This window comes from Cherax quadricarinatus, chromosome 3 (assembly GCF_038502225.1).
Source record: "Cherax quadricarinatus isolate ZL_2023a chromosome 3, ASM3850222v1, whole genome shotgun sequence".
In the NCBI taxonomy this organism is placed as follows: Eukaryota; Metazoa; Arthropoda; class Malacostraca; order Decapoda; family Parastacidae; genus Cherax; species Cherax quadricarinatus.
The window spans coordinates 73,385,588-73,399,337 of NC_091294.1; positions in this window are offsets into that span (position 1 = coordinate 73,385,588).

Here is a 13,750-nt window from a genome sequence, read left to right on the forward strand (position 1 = left end):
AAACAGCAGTAGGTGATCTCCAACGCTGGGTGCACCAACAAACAGCAGTAGGTGATCTCCAACGCTGGGTGCACCAACAAACAGCAGTAGGTGATCTCCAACGCTGGGTGCACCAACAAACAGCAGTAGGTGATCTCCAACGCTGGGTACACCAACAAACAGCAGTAGGTGATCTCCAACGCTGGGTACACCAACAAACAGCAGTAGGTGATCTCCAACGCTGGGTGCACCAACAAACAGCAGTAGGTGATCTCCAACGCTGGGTACACCAACAAACAGCAGTAGGTGATCTCCAACGCTGGGTACACCAACAAACAGCAGTAGGTGATCTCCAACGCTGGGTGCACCAACAAACAATAGTAGGTGATCTCCAACGCTGGGTGCACCAACAAACAAAAGTAGGTGATCTCCAACGCTGGGTGCACCAACAAACAACAGTAGGTGATCTCCAACGCTGGGTACACCAACAAACAACAGTAGGTGATCTCCAACGCTGGGTACACCAACAAACAACAGTACCAACAGCTTCAGGCCTGTTTTCAGGTTATTTAATTTTATCCATCATAATGTTAACCACCACGAGGGTTTCGAGGTCTTTGATTAGAAGAAATAAAAGACGTCAGCACCGTGCCTTTGGGTACATAACTTTATACTTCGCTGATGTTTGATTGCGCTTGGCTTACTGCATTTTGTTTTCCTATTTATCTTATTTTATGAGTCATCACTACGATCGCAATCTGGATAGACCTCATTTTCATTCTGATTTTCTTCTAAAGCCTACTTAATTTTTTTTTTGGGGGGGGGGGGATAACGGTTAAGTAGTTGTACCAAGGATGATCTTGCATCTATAAATCCTTGTTGACTTGGACTGTGTAGGTCATAGTTTTTCATTAAACATCAAATTTGTCGAGCCATCACCTTTTCAAAGACTTTTAATATGTGAGATGTTGGTACTAATGGCTTGCAAATTTTTCAACAGCCTCGTTTGTACAAAGAAATCTTGTCTGTGATTTCACGCAGCTCTTAGTTCTTTCTCCAAACAATACCGAGTGATCGGGCTATTGGTATTTTGAACTTTTTAAGCTTTATAAATAGTTCCACGAAACAGGCCATAGTCTGGCATGTGTGGGCATATTTTCTATTTCCCTTTCAAATTCTTGGGACTTGTGCTTATATCAGATATATGAATTTGAAGAGTGGGCAGAAATAAGGGAAAAAAATATGAATCCTCAGTTTTTTCCTTATTTCAAAATTTCGCTCATTTCTTTCCCATAATCGGTCATGGATCTTCTCTGACTAGTTAGCCAATTTTACAGGTAACTTTTTTTTTTACTTTGATTCAGCATCTGGTATAAACGTTTCATTACCCATTCTATAGGGAAAATATAATGAAAATATAATCTATCTGTTCCTAACATTCTTTCGTTCATTATTCTTTTTTTTGTGACATTTAGTCTCATTATAGGCTCACGTTACACACGTTTTATACAAGTTTTTTAAGTGTTTGTATTAACTTTTGGTTGTTGTGGTGCGGGTTAAGTGCGCTCGGGTGTATTTCCCAGGGAAATGTCTTACAGTTCCTTTTATATTTCATAAGCTTCATCATGGGCTTCCTAATATATTGAGGTGGATTTAGCCGTCAAAATTCAAAAAGAACAGAAAAGCACAATACCGTGACTGGAACAATACACAAATAACCCGAACATAAGACAGAGGAGCTTACGACGACGTTTCGGTCCGATTTTGACCGTTTAAAAGGTCACACTGTAGATGATCCTAGTCAGACCGAAACGTCGTCGTAAGATCTCTCACAATTCACTCATATATATGAAAACACATACAGATATAACATAATGTGTGTGTATACACATCTCATGAAGAACGTACTTAACCATAATGAAGAACGATGTGGTTACCAAACCCCTGACAGTTATTTACCTGCAAAATACAAATATTACCGTTATTATAGGCTCTAATTTTTTTTTATAAATTAATACAAAGGAAAATCTATAAACATTTTTTTAAAGGGTGAGACAACGGAAAAGTAATTTTCTAACATCATTTGTATTCGTAATGTATCCTTCTAACTTTGTGTATTGTATTCTCCAACATCTATGAACCTTCACTTTCTTCTTCACGGTTTGTATACCTCCTTATTCAGCTTCAAAGTTTGGGATGAGAGGAGAAGTGGAATATTCCGATGCTTCAGTGTGAAACCTAAATAGTTTACATCCAAGCTGATTTTATTTACTTCCCAAGAGACAGTGTCCCCACAATCTGCACTAGACGTGAACCTCCATGTATAGTATATTTGTGTGTGTGTGTGTGTGTGTGTGTGTGTGTGTGTGTGTGTGTGTGTGTGTGTGTGTGTGTGTGTGTGTGTGTGTGTGTGTGTACTCACCTAATGGTGGTTGCAAGAGTCGATTAATAGCTCCTGGCCCCGTCTCTAAACTGGTCGCTTCTAGGTCCACTCTCTCATTGCACAAAGAGCTTTATTATACCTCATCTTAAAGCCATGTATGGATCCTGCCTCCACTACGCCACTTTCCAGTGTGTGTACTCACCTATTTGGGGTTGCAGGGGTCGAGACAAAGCTCTTGGCCCTGCCTATTCACCTATCGCTACTAGGTCCACTCTCCCTGCTCAATGAGCTTTATCATACCTCGTCTTAAAACTATGTATGGTTCCTACCACCACTACGTCACTTGCCACACTATTCAACTTCCTGACAACTCTATGACTAAAGAAATACTTCCTAACATCTCTTTGACTCATCTAAGGCTTCAGCTTACAATTGTGACCCATTGTTTCCGTGTCTCATCTCTGGAACATCATGTCTCTGTCCACTTTGTCAATTTCTCGCAGTATTTTGTATGTCGTTATCATGTCTTTCCTAACCCTCCTGTCCTCCAGTATTGTCAGGCTGATTTCCCTTAACTTTTCTTCGTAGGACATTCCCCTTAGCTCTGGAACTATCCTTGTTGCAAACCTTTGCACTTTCTCTAATTTCTTGACGTGCTTGACCAGATGTAGGTTCCAAACTGGTGCTGCATACTCCAGTATGGGTCTGACGTACACGGTGTACAGTCTTGAACAATTCCTTACTGAGGTATCGGAATGCTATTTTTAGGTTTGCCAGGCGCCCATATGCTGCATCAGTGTGTACTCACCTAGTTGTGGTTGCAGGGGTCGATTCATAGCTCCTGGCCCCGCCTCTTCACTGGCCGCTACTGGGTCACTCCCTGTGTGTGTGTGTGTGTGTGTGTGTGTGTGTGTGTGTGTGTGTGTGTGTGTGTGTGTGTGTGTGTGTGTGTGTGTGTGTGTGTGTGTGTGTAAAATAAGCCGAATCAGCGAATTTGGCTTAAAAAGCAGCAGTTGTTTTTAACTAGTTAGCCGAGTGAAAATTTGTTTATGCAGTAAATCTGCGAGAATCAGTCTGGATTAAATGAAAAATGTGTTATATATATATATATATATATATATATATATATATATATATATATATATATATATATATATATATATATATATATATATATATATATATATATATATATATATATATATATCCCACCGAGGCAGGGTGGCCCAAAACGAAAAAGGAAAGTTTCTCCTTTTACATTTAGTAATATATACAAGACAAGGGGTTACTAGCCCCTTGCTCCCAGCATTTTAGTCGCCTCTTACAACACGCATGGCTCACGGAGGAAGAATTCTCTTCCACTTCCCCATGGAGATAAGAGGAAATAAACAAGAACAAGAACTAGAAAGAAAAAAGAAAACCCAGAGGGGTGTGTATATATATGCTTGTGCATGTATGTGTAGTGTGACCTACGTGTAAGTAGAAGTAGCAAGACGTACCTGAAATCTTGCATGTTTATGAGACAGAAAAAAGACACCAGCAATCCTACCATCATGTAAAACAATTACAGGCTTCCTTTTTACACTCACTTGGCAGAACGGTAGTACCTCCCTGGGCGGTTGCTGTCTACCAACGTACTATCTGTCTATCTATCTATCTATCTATCTATATATATATATATATATATATATATATATATATATATATATATATATATATATATATATATATATATATATATTGTGAATATAATGCAGAGAATCGGTAGTTTGGAGATTAGGAGAAGGTGCGGGATTACCAAAACTATTATCCAGAGGGCTGAGGAGGAATTATTGAGGTGGTTCGGACATGTAGAGAGGTTGGAACGGAATAGAATACTACGAGAGTATATAAATCTGTAGTGGAGGGAAGACTGGGTAGAGGTCGGCCTAGGATAGGTTGGAGGGAGGGGTAAAGAAGGTTTTGTTTACCTGGAGAGAGTTCCGGGGGTCAACGCCCCCGCGGCCCGGTCTGTGACCAGGCCTCATTGTGTGCGAAGGGCTTGGACTTTCAACAAGCAATGCGTGAGCGTGTTAGGAGCGAATGAAGACAGATGGTTTTTAGGAATTGATGTGCTGTTGGAGTGTGAGCAAGGTAACATTTATCAAGGGATTCAGGGAAACTGGCAGATGGGAAGTACAGCATTTACACTCTGAAGGAGGGGTGTTAACGTTGCAGTTTCGTAACTGTAATGTAAGCACCCCTCTGACAAGACAGTGATGGAGTGAATGATGGTGAAAGTTATTCTTTTTCAGGCCACCTTGCCTTGGTGGGAAACGGCCGATATGCTCATAAATATATATATATATATATGTATATATATATATATGTATATATATATATGTATATATATATATATATATATATACATATTTATTATTTTTTTTATTATCACACTGGCCGATTCCCACCAAGGCAGGGTGGCCCGAAAAAGAAAAACTTTCACCATCATTCACTCCATCACTGTCTTGCCAGAAGGGTGCTTTACACTACAGTTTTTAAACTGCAACATTAACACCCCTCCTTCAGAGTGCAGGCACTGTACTTCCCATCTCCAGGACTCAAGTCCGGCCTGCCGGTTTCCCTGAACCCCTTCATAAATGTTACTTTGCTCACACTCCAACAGCACGTCAAGTATTAAAAACCATTTGTCTCCATTCACTACTATCAAACACGCTCACACATGCCTGCTGGAAGTCCAAGCCCCTCGCACACAAAACCTCCTTTACCCCCTCTCTCCAACCTTTCCTAGGCCGACCCCTACACCGCCTTCCTTCCACTACAGACTGATACACTCTTGAAGTCATTCTGTTTCGCTCCATTCTCTCTACATGTCCGAACCACCTCAACAACCCTTCCTCAGCCCTCTAGACAACAGTTTTGGTAATCCCGCACCTCCTCCTAACTTCCAAACTACGAATTTTCTGCATTATATTCACACCACACATTGCCCTCAGACATGACATCTCCACTGCCTCAAGCCTTCTCCTCGCTGCAACATTCATCACCCACGCTTCACACCTATATAAGAGCATTGGTAAAACTATACTCTCATACATTCCCCTCTTTGCCTCCAAGGACAAAGTTCTTTGTCTCCACAGACTCCTAAGTGCACCACTCACTCTTTTTCCCTCATCAATTCTATGATTCACCTCATCTTTCATAGACCCATCCGCTGACACGTCCACTCCCAAATATCTGAATACATTCACCTCCTCCATACTCTCTCCCTCCAATCTGATATTCAATCTTTCATCACCTAATCTTTTTGTTATCCTCATAACCTTACTCTTTCCTGTATTCACCTTTAATTTTCTTCTTTTGCACACCCTACCAAATTCATCCACCAATCTCTGCAACTTCTCTTCAGAATCTCCCAAGAGCACAGTGTCATCAGCAAAGAGCAGCTGTGACAACTCCCACTTTGTGTGTGATTCTTTATCTTTTAACTCCACGCCTCTTGTCAAGACCCTCGCATTTACTTCTCTTACAACCCCATCTATAAATATATTAAACAACCACGGTGACATCACACATCCTTGTCTAAGGCCTACTTTTACTTGGAAATAATTTCCCTCTTTCCTACATACTCTAACTTGAGCCTCACTATCCTCGTAAAAACTCTTCACTGCTTTCAGTAACCTACCTCCTACACCATACACTTGCAACATCTGCCACATTGCCCCCCTATCCACCCTGTCATACGCCTTTTCCAAATCCATAAATGCCACAAAGACCTCTTTAGCCTTATCTAAATACTGTTCACTTATATGTTTCACTGTAAACACCTGGTCCACACACCCCCTACCTTTCCTAAAGCCTCCTTGTTCATCTGCTATCCTATTCTCCGTCTTACTCTAAATTCTTTCAATAATAACTCTACCATACACTTTACCAGGTACACTCAGTAGACTTATTCCCCTATAATTTTTGCACTCTCTTTTATCCCCTTTGCCTTTATACAAAGGAACTATGCATGCTCTCTGCCAATCCCTAGGTACCTTACCCTCTTCCATACATTTATTAAATAATTGCACCAACCACTCCAAAACTATATCCCCACCTGCTTTTAACATTTCTATCTTTATCCCATCAATCCCGGCTGCCTTACCCCCTTTCATTTTACCTACTGCCTCACGAACTTCCCCCACACTCACAACTGGCTCTTCCTCACTCCTACAAGATGTTATTCCTCCTTGCCCTATACACGAAATCACAGCTTCCCTATCTTCATCAACATTTAACAATTCCTCAAAATATTCCCTCCATCTTCCCAATACTTCTAACTCTCCATTTAATAACTCTCCTCTCCTATTTTTAACTGACAAATCCATTTGTTCTCTAGGCTTTCTTAACTTGTTAATCTCACTCCAAAACTTTTTCTTATTTTCAACAAAATTTGTTGATAACATCTCACCCACTCTCTCATTTGCTCTCTTTTTACATTGCTTCACCACTCTCTTAACCTCTCTCTTTTTCTCCATATACTCTTCCCTCCTTGCATCACTTCTACTTTGTAAAAACTTCTCATATGCTAACTTTTTCTCCCTTACTACTCTCTTTACATCATCATTCCACCAATCGCTCCTCTTCCCTCCCGCACCCACTTTCCTGTAACCACAAACTTCTGCTGAACACTCTAATACTACATTTTTAAACCTACCCCATACCTCTTCGACCCCATTGCCTATGCTCTCATTAGCCCATCTATCCTCCAATAGCTGTTTATATCTTACCCTAACTGCCTCCTCTTTTAGTTTATAAACCTTCACGTCTCTCTTCCCTGATGCTTCTATTCTCCTTGTATCCCATCTACCTTTTACTCTCAGTGTAGCTACAACTAGAAAGTGATCTGATATATCTGTGGCCCCTCTATAAACATGTACATCCTGAAGTCTACTCAACAGTCTTTTATCTACCAATACATAATCCAACAAACTACTGTCATTTCGCCCTACATCATATCTTGTATACTTATTTATCCTCTTTTTCTTAAAATATGTATTACCTATAACTAAATCCCTTTCTATACAAAGTTCAATCAAAGGGCTCCCATTATCATTTACACCTGGCACCCCAAACTTACCTACCACACCCTCTCTAAAAGTTTCTCCTACTTTAGCATTCAGGTCCCCTACCACAATTACTCTCTCACTTGGTTCAAAGGCTCCTATACATTCACTTAACATCTCCCAAAATCTCTCTCTCTCCTCTGCATTCCTCTCTTCTCCAGGTGCATACACGCTTATTATGACCCACTTCTCGCATCCAACCTTTACTTTAATCCACATAATTCTTGAATTTACACATTCATATTCTCTTTTCTCCTTCCATAACTGATCATTTAACATTACTGCTACCCCTTCCTTTGCTCTAACTCTCTCAGATACTCCAGATTTAATCCCATTTATTTCCCCCCACTGAAACTCTCCTACCCCCTTCAGCTTTGTTTCGCTTAGGGCCAGGACATCCAACTTCTTTTCATTCATAACATCAGCAATCATCTGTTTCTTGTCATCCGCACTACATCCACGCACATTTAAGCAACCCAGTTTTATAAAGTTTTTCTTTATATACATATATACATGTATATATATACATATATACATATATATATATATATACATATATATATATACATATATACATATATATATATATATACATATATATATATGTCGTGCCGAATATGTAAAACTTGTCAATTAGCAAGAAATTATTTAAAATTAAGTCCTTTCTAAAAATTTCTCTTATACGTTTAAAGATATATTTTTTTCATTTATGTTAATGTAAAAATTTATAATTTAGCACCAAAAGAATTTTGGAAAACTTACCTAGCCTTATTATAACAAGCGCAATTTATTTTAGCCTAATCCTACTAAATATATTTTAAAACGTTTACAGTAATTTAATACTAAACAAACAAAATGAAATATATTTTTTCGTTAGGTTCAGAATGATTTTGGCGAAATTATTGCATACACAAATTTTCACTTGTCCTATATGGCAAGATGAACGTTGCTATTTAAGCCAAGATCGCAAGTTCTGCCTGATCGACACCATGCCCAGCCCTTCTAGGGCAGGGTAGGTGCCTGAGCCCGAGCTTGCAGCTCACAAGCCTGTCATTTCCATTAGCCCCCTTGGGTCGGGGATGGCAGACCAGAGAGGTCTAGCTTCTTGCTACGAGAAGCTAGGCCTGGGGACAGTTGGTCCTAAAGATGAGGGGGGCACTTGTGCCTCCTCCCATGGGAGACTTAGGTCTCAGACACTCCCAAGACAGGGAGCCAAGGCCGGGCCACCACTTGGAAAAGGCCCAGGTCGGGAGAAATACTGGTGAATCTTTAATAAATAATAAGTTCTGCCTATTCGGCACGACATATATATATATATATATAATATATATATATACAAATATATATATATATATATATATACATATATATATATATATATATACATATATATATATATATGTCGTGCCGAATAGGCAGAACTTGCGATCTTGGCTTAAATAGCAACGCTCATTTTGCCATATAGGACAAGTAAAAATTTGTGTATGCAATAATTTCGTCAAAATCATTCTGAACCTAACGAAAAAAATATATTTCACTGTGTTTGTTTAGTATTAAATTACTGTAAATAAATCTACAATATATTTAGTTGGGTTAGGCTAAAATAAATTGTTCTTGTTATAATAAGGTTAGGTAAGTTTTCTAAGATTCTTTTGGTGCAAAATTATAATTTTTTACATCAACATTAATGAAAAAAATATATCTTTAAACTTATAAGAGAAAATTTTAGAAATGACTTAATTTTAAATGAGTTCTTGCTAATTGACCAGTTTTACATATTCGGCACGACATATATATATATATATATATGAGGGAGATAAGGATGATATCATCCGCGTAGCTCAGATAACTTTCATTACTGACAATGTCATTGTAAAGTTTAGTTTCTTAATCATGCATGTAAAGATTCGCTGGTTCATTACCTTTCTAACCAGTCAATCCCTGGACCTATTATGTACCTCTGTAATCTTTTGACTACCACCCACAGGATGGGTCTGGGGTGCATAATAAACATATTAAACTAACAAGTACAACATATATGGGTACCCCGTCTCATCCCCATATGTTTGCTGGTAGAAGCTGTTATTGAATGTGAAACATCTAATATAAACACAAAGTTCACTGAAATCGACAGTCTTTTTGGAGTAAATGCTTGAGTGGGATCGTGATTAACTTTGCGACAGTATATGCTGATGACTCCTCTAGTTAGGTGTTTTCTGAATAATAACCTAACATCCAGACAACTGAGTTTGTAATTCCTGGTTTTCAGGTTTATAGTGCAAATTAAAAGAGTCACAGAAATGTTTTAGGATGTACAAGGCTGATGGGATCTTGTAGAACAGAAAGAGTTTAGCTAGGTCACCTGTCGACTTGTGTTGTGCGCTGCCTAAATCAGACCTAATGAGTCTCAGAGGAATGTTTTGCTTGCTGGTTTTTATACACCAGACGTGTGTTTCAGTTTTCGGTTACTCAGAATGAGTTACATTAGTTTCCTGTTTCATCAGTACATTTGTGGATTTTTCTCTGAAAAATACATTCTTGACGTTTATGTCGCACTGTTGAGTGTTGATTTGTTAGTATTTAGCAGAGTTGTTAAGTCGCCTTGGTAAAGTATGACAACCCTGTCGCCTCTCTCTGCTATGGTGACGACTATTTTGGAGTCCTTATTGAGATTTTGAAGGGTATTCACAGAACTAAACAACGCCTGTGTGCAGCACTGGAGCACCACTAACCTGCTTATGAAATGGAAAAAATGCGCTTCTAGTTATCCAACAATCAGGTACATGGGAATACAAGTGCATGGAGGCAGCACCAATGTATCTCCGACACAGTTACACAGAATAAAAACAGCTTTAATATTTCCGAACTTCTAACACTAGTCATTTTTCAAACACACAACGCTATCACTTGAGACAACTTTACTACTACTACTATTACTACTACTACTACTACTACTACTACTACTGTCACTATTACCAGTGGTATTACTACTACTACTAAAATATTTAATATAGCAGAAAATGTTTAATGACCACTTAATGTTGTAAAGTCAAGACCTTTACTGCATTAAGTAAATAAAACAATGAGATAAATAGCAGAAAAAATTTGCTAGTAATTCATCCACTTTTACTACTGTTATTACTACAACTACTACTACTATTAAGGCTATTACTCTACTACTATTACCACTACTACTACTAAGGAAAATGGAATCATGACATAATATCCAGATTTGCATTACAGAAACGTATTCCATCCCCGGGATTTAATTAAAACTAGCACCAGTATCCCCACCACATCGCAGGCGACCGACCCTCAACTAATTCCACTTTACCTGCCGTAATTAACGAGTTAATGCGCCGCCCAACACGTCACCTGACCCTTATATAAAAAATGCATTTCCATCACTCTTGTTACCTCGTGAAAAAAGGAGGGAATCTCGGCAGGCAGATTGTCGTAATATATATATTTTTTTTTTATCACACTGGCCGATTCCCACCAAGGCAGGGTGGCCCGAAAAAGAAAAATTTTCACCATCATTCACTCCATCACTGTCTTGCCAGAAGGGTGCTTTACACTACAGTTTTTAAACTGCAACATTCACACCCCTCCTTCAGAGTGCAGGCACTGTACCTCCCATCTCCAGGACTCAAGTCCGGCCTGCCGGTTTCCCTGAATCCCTTCATAAATGTTACTTTGCTCACACTCCAACAGCACGTCAAGTATTAAAAACCATTTGTCTCCATTCACTCCTATCAAACACGCTCACGCATGCCTGCTGGAAGTCCAAGCCCCTCGCACACAAAACCTCCTTTACCCCCTCCCTCCAACCCTTCCTAGGCCGACCCCTACCCCGCCTTCCTTCCACTACAGACTGATACACTCTTGAAGTCATTCTGTTTCGCTCCATTCTCTCTACATGTCCGAACCACCTCAACAACCCTTCCTCAGCCCTCTGGACAACAGTTTTGGTAATCCCGCACCTCCTCCTAACTTCCAAACTACGAATTCTCTGCATTATATTCACACCACACATTGTCCTCAGACATGACATCTCCACTGCCTCCAGCCTTCTCCTCGCTGCAACATTCATCACCCACGCTTCACACCCATATAAGAGCGTTGGTAAAACTATACTCTCATACATTCCCCTCTTTGCCTCCAAGGACAAAGTTCTTTGTCTCCACAGACTCCTAAGTGCACCACTCACTCTTTTTCCCTCATCAATTCTATGATTCACCTCATCTTTCATAGACCCATCCGCTGACACGTCCACTCCCAAATATCTGAATACGTTCACCTCCTCCATACTCTCTCCCTCCAATCTGATATTCAATCTTTCATCACCTAATCTTTTTGTTATCCTCATAACCTTACTCTTTCCTGTATTCACCTTTAATTATCTTCTTTTGCACACCCTACCAAATTCATCCACCAATCTCTGCAGCTTCTCTTCAGAATCTCCCAAGAGCACAGTGTCATCAGCAAAGAGCATATATATTATATATATTATATATATATATATATATTATATATATATATATATATATATATATATATATATATATATATATATATATATATATATATGTAAGATAGAGTGGAAAAAATAGAATAGTCAAATATATATATATATATATATATATATATATATATATATATATATATATATATATATATATATATATATATATATATATATATATATATATATTTCTATAATACAGAGAAAGATCGCAGTCAACAGGATTCAAAACCACGTCAGGGAAGTAGTTTGGTTCCCCCAAGTGACGCTATAGACCACTCGGACGCAGATGCCTCAAAAGCTAGACAGATTGGTTACAAGCTGATACAGAAAATAACAGTGGAAGATGAGTTTGAGGTAATCAGTCCCTTAGCCTGGAGTCGACATATTCAGTCCATCAATCTTGAGAAATATACAGCATATGCGCGAAATTACTTATATATTACTGTCAAGTGAGTAAAAGGAGAAAGCGGAGTCACCACTGGACAAATCCACTAGTGTAAGTAGGTCATGACTGATGAAGCCACTAGCTGGCGAAACGTTTCCTCAATAACGATTTCCAGATATTGCACAAGTGACACATTCTTCAACTTGTCAGTTCACAAAACCGTTTTCATTACACCTGTCAGACACTGCAACATCTTGGGATCTTGATACTGGGATTTCCTCCACGTTTGCTTAACTTGACCTACTACTACCCATGGATTTTTCCCTGGTTACACCGCCTCCTACTGCTTCGTCTCACTTGTCTGCATTGTATAAACTCCTCCACTCATATGCTGTGTATGGAACTTAATGGTTAAAATAATAACAATAATGTTTAAAGGGGTGGATCGGTAAGCCAGTGAAAGGATTCTGTTAAATGACCAAAAGCTCTAACTGTGGGTCATCATATGACTAAGACCCGCGTCAGTCTATGAAGACTCATGTTCTGATCACGTCGACTCCAGGTTGAGGGACTGATTACATCAAACACATGATCTTCAACCATTCTTCTCTGTGATGGACTAAGGAAGCCATTGGATGGCGAAACGTTTTTACAATAATGATACACAAATGTATAATTTATCACTATGTATATCCAATAATACAATATACCGTGGTTTCTGTACAAATCTGACTAAAGAGAAACAATACGTAAGTTATAAGACCGCTGTTGTTGATCTAATCTGGGAGTCGCTGCATAATAGCTCTGTAATGATGCAATACATCCATCAGACTGCTGTAAAACAGTTCTTACGAGTTTCTTACATCATTTGCTAATCTGTTGCTCCTAATTAATGGATGTAGGCTACAAGAAGCTTCCTGCCTTATTCAAGTCCATTGTGGCAGGCGACCCAGCTGTCAGGTTCAGTGCATTTTTTAAAGCCTAACTCACATTATGTGCGATCAGACTATCTTTTGGTCATCTAAGCTCTGTCAGTGTTTCGGTTACAATGTATGTTGCAACGATGCAAAAATTCAACCTAACCCATCCCAACCAATCTTAACCTAACTCACACCATAATTAATTAGGCTCATTCTGCCTATTTTAACATACCCTAACACAGTCTAACTTAAATATATAAAAAACTATGTACACTATGTAAGGTTGTGTGAAGCGATATGTCATTAACGTTGGGAACTTCGCAAGGAACATACGTAGTAACATAAGAGAGGTTGTTGTGTCCCAAGTAACGAGTGAAGTAATGACATGGCGTGTGTGAGGTGGCAAGAGTGGTCAGAAAGTGAGGATGAACTGTCAGTGAGGAT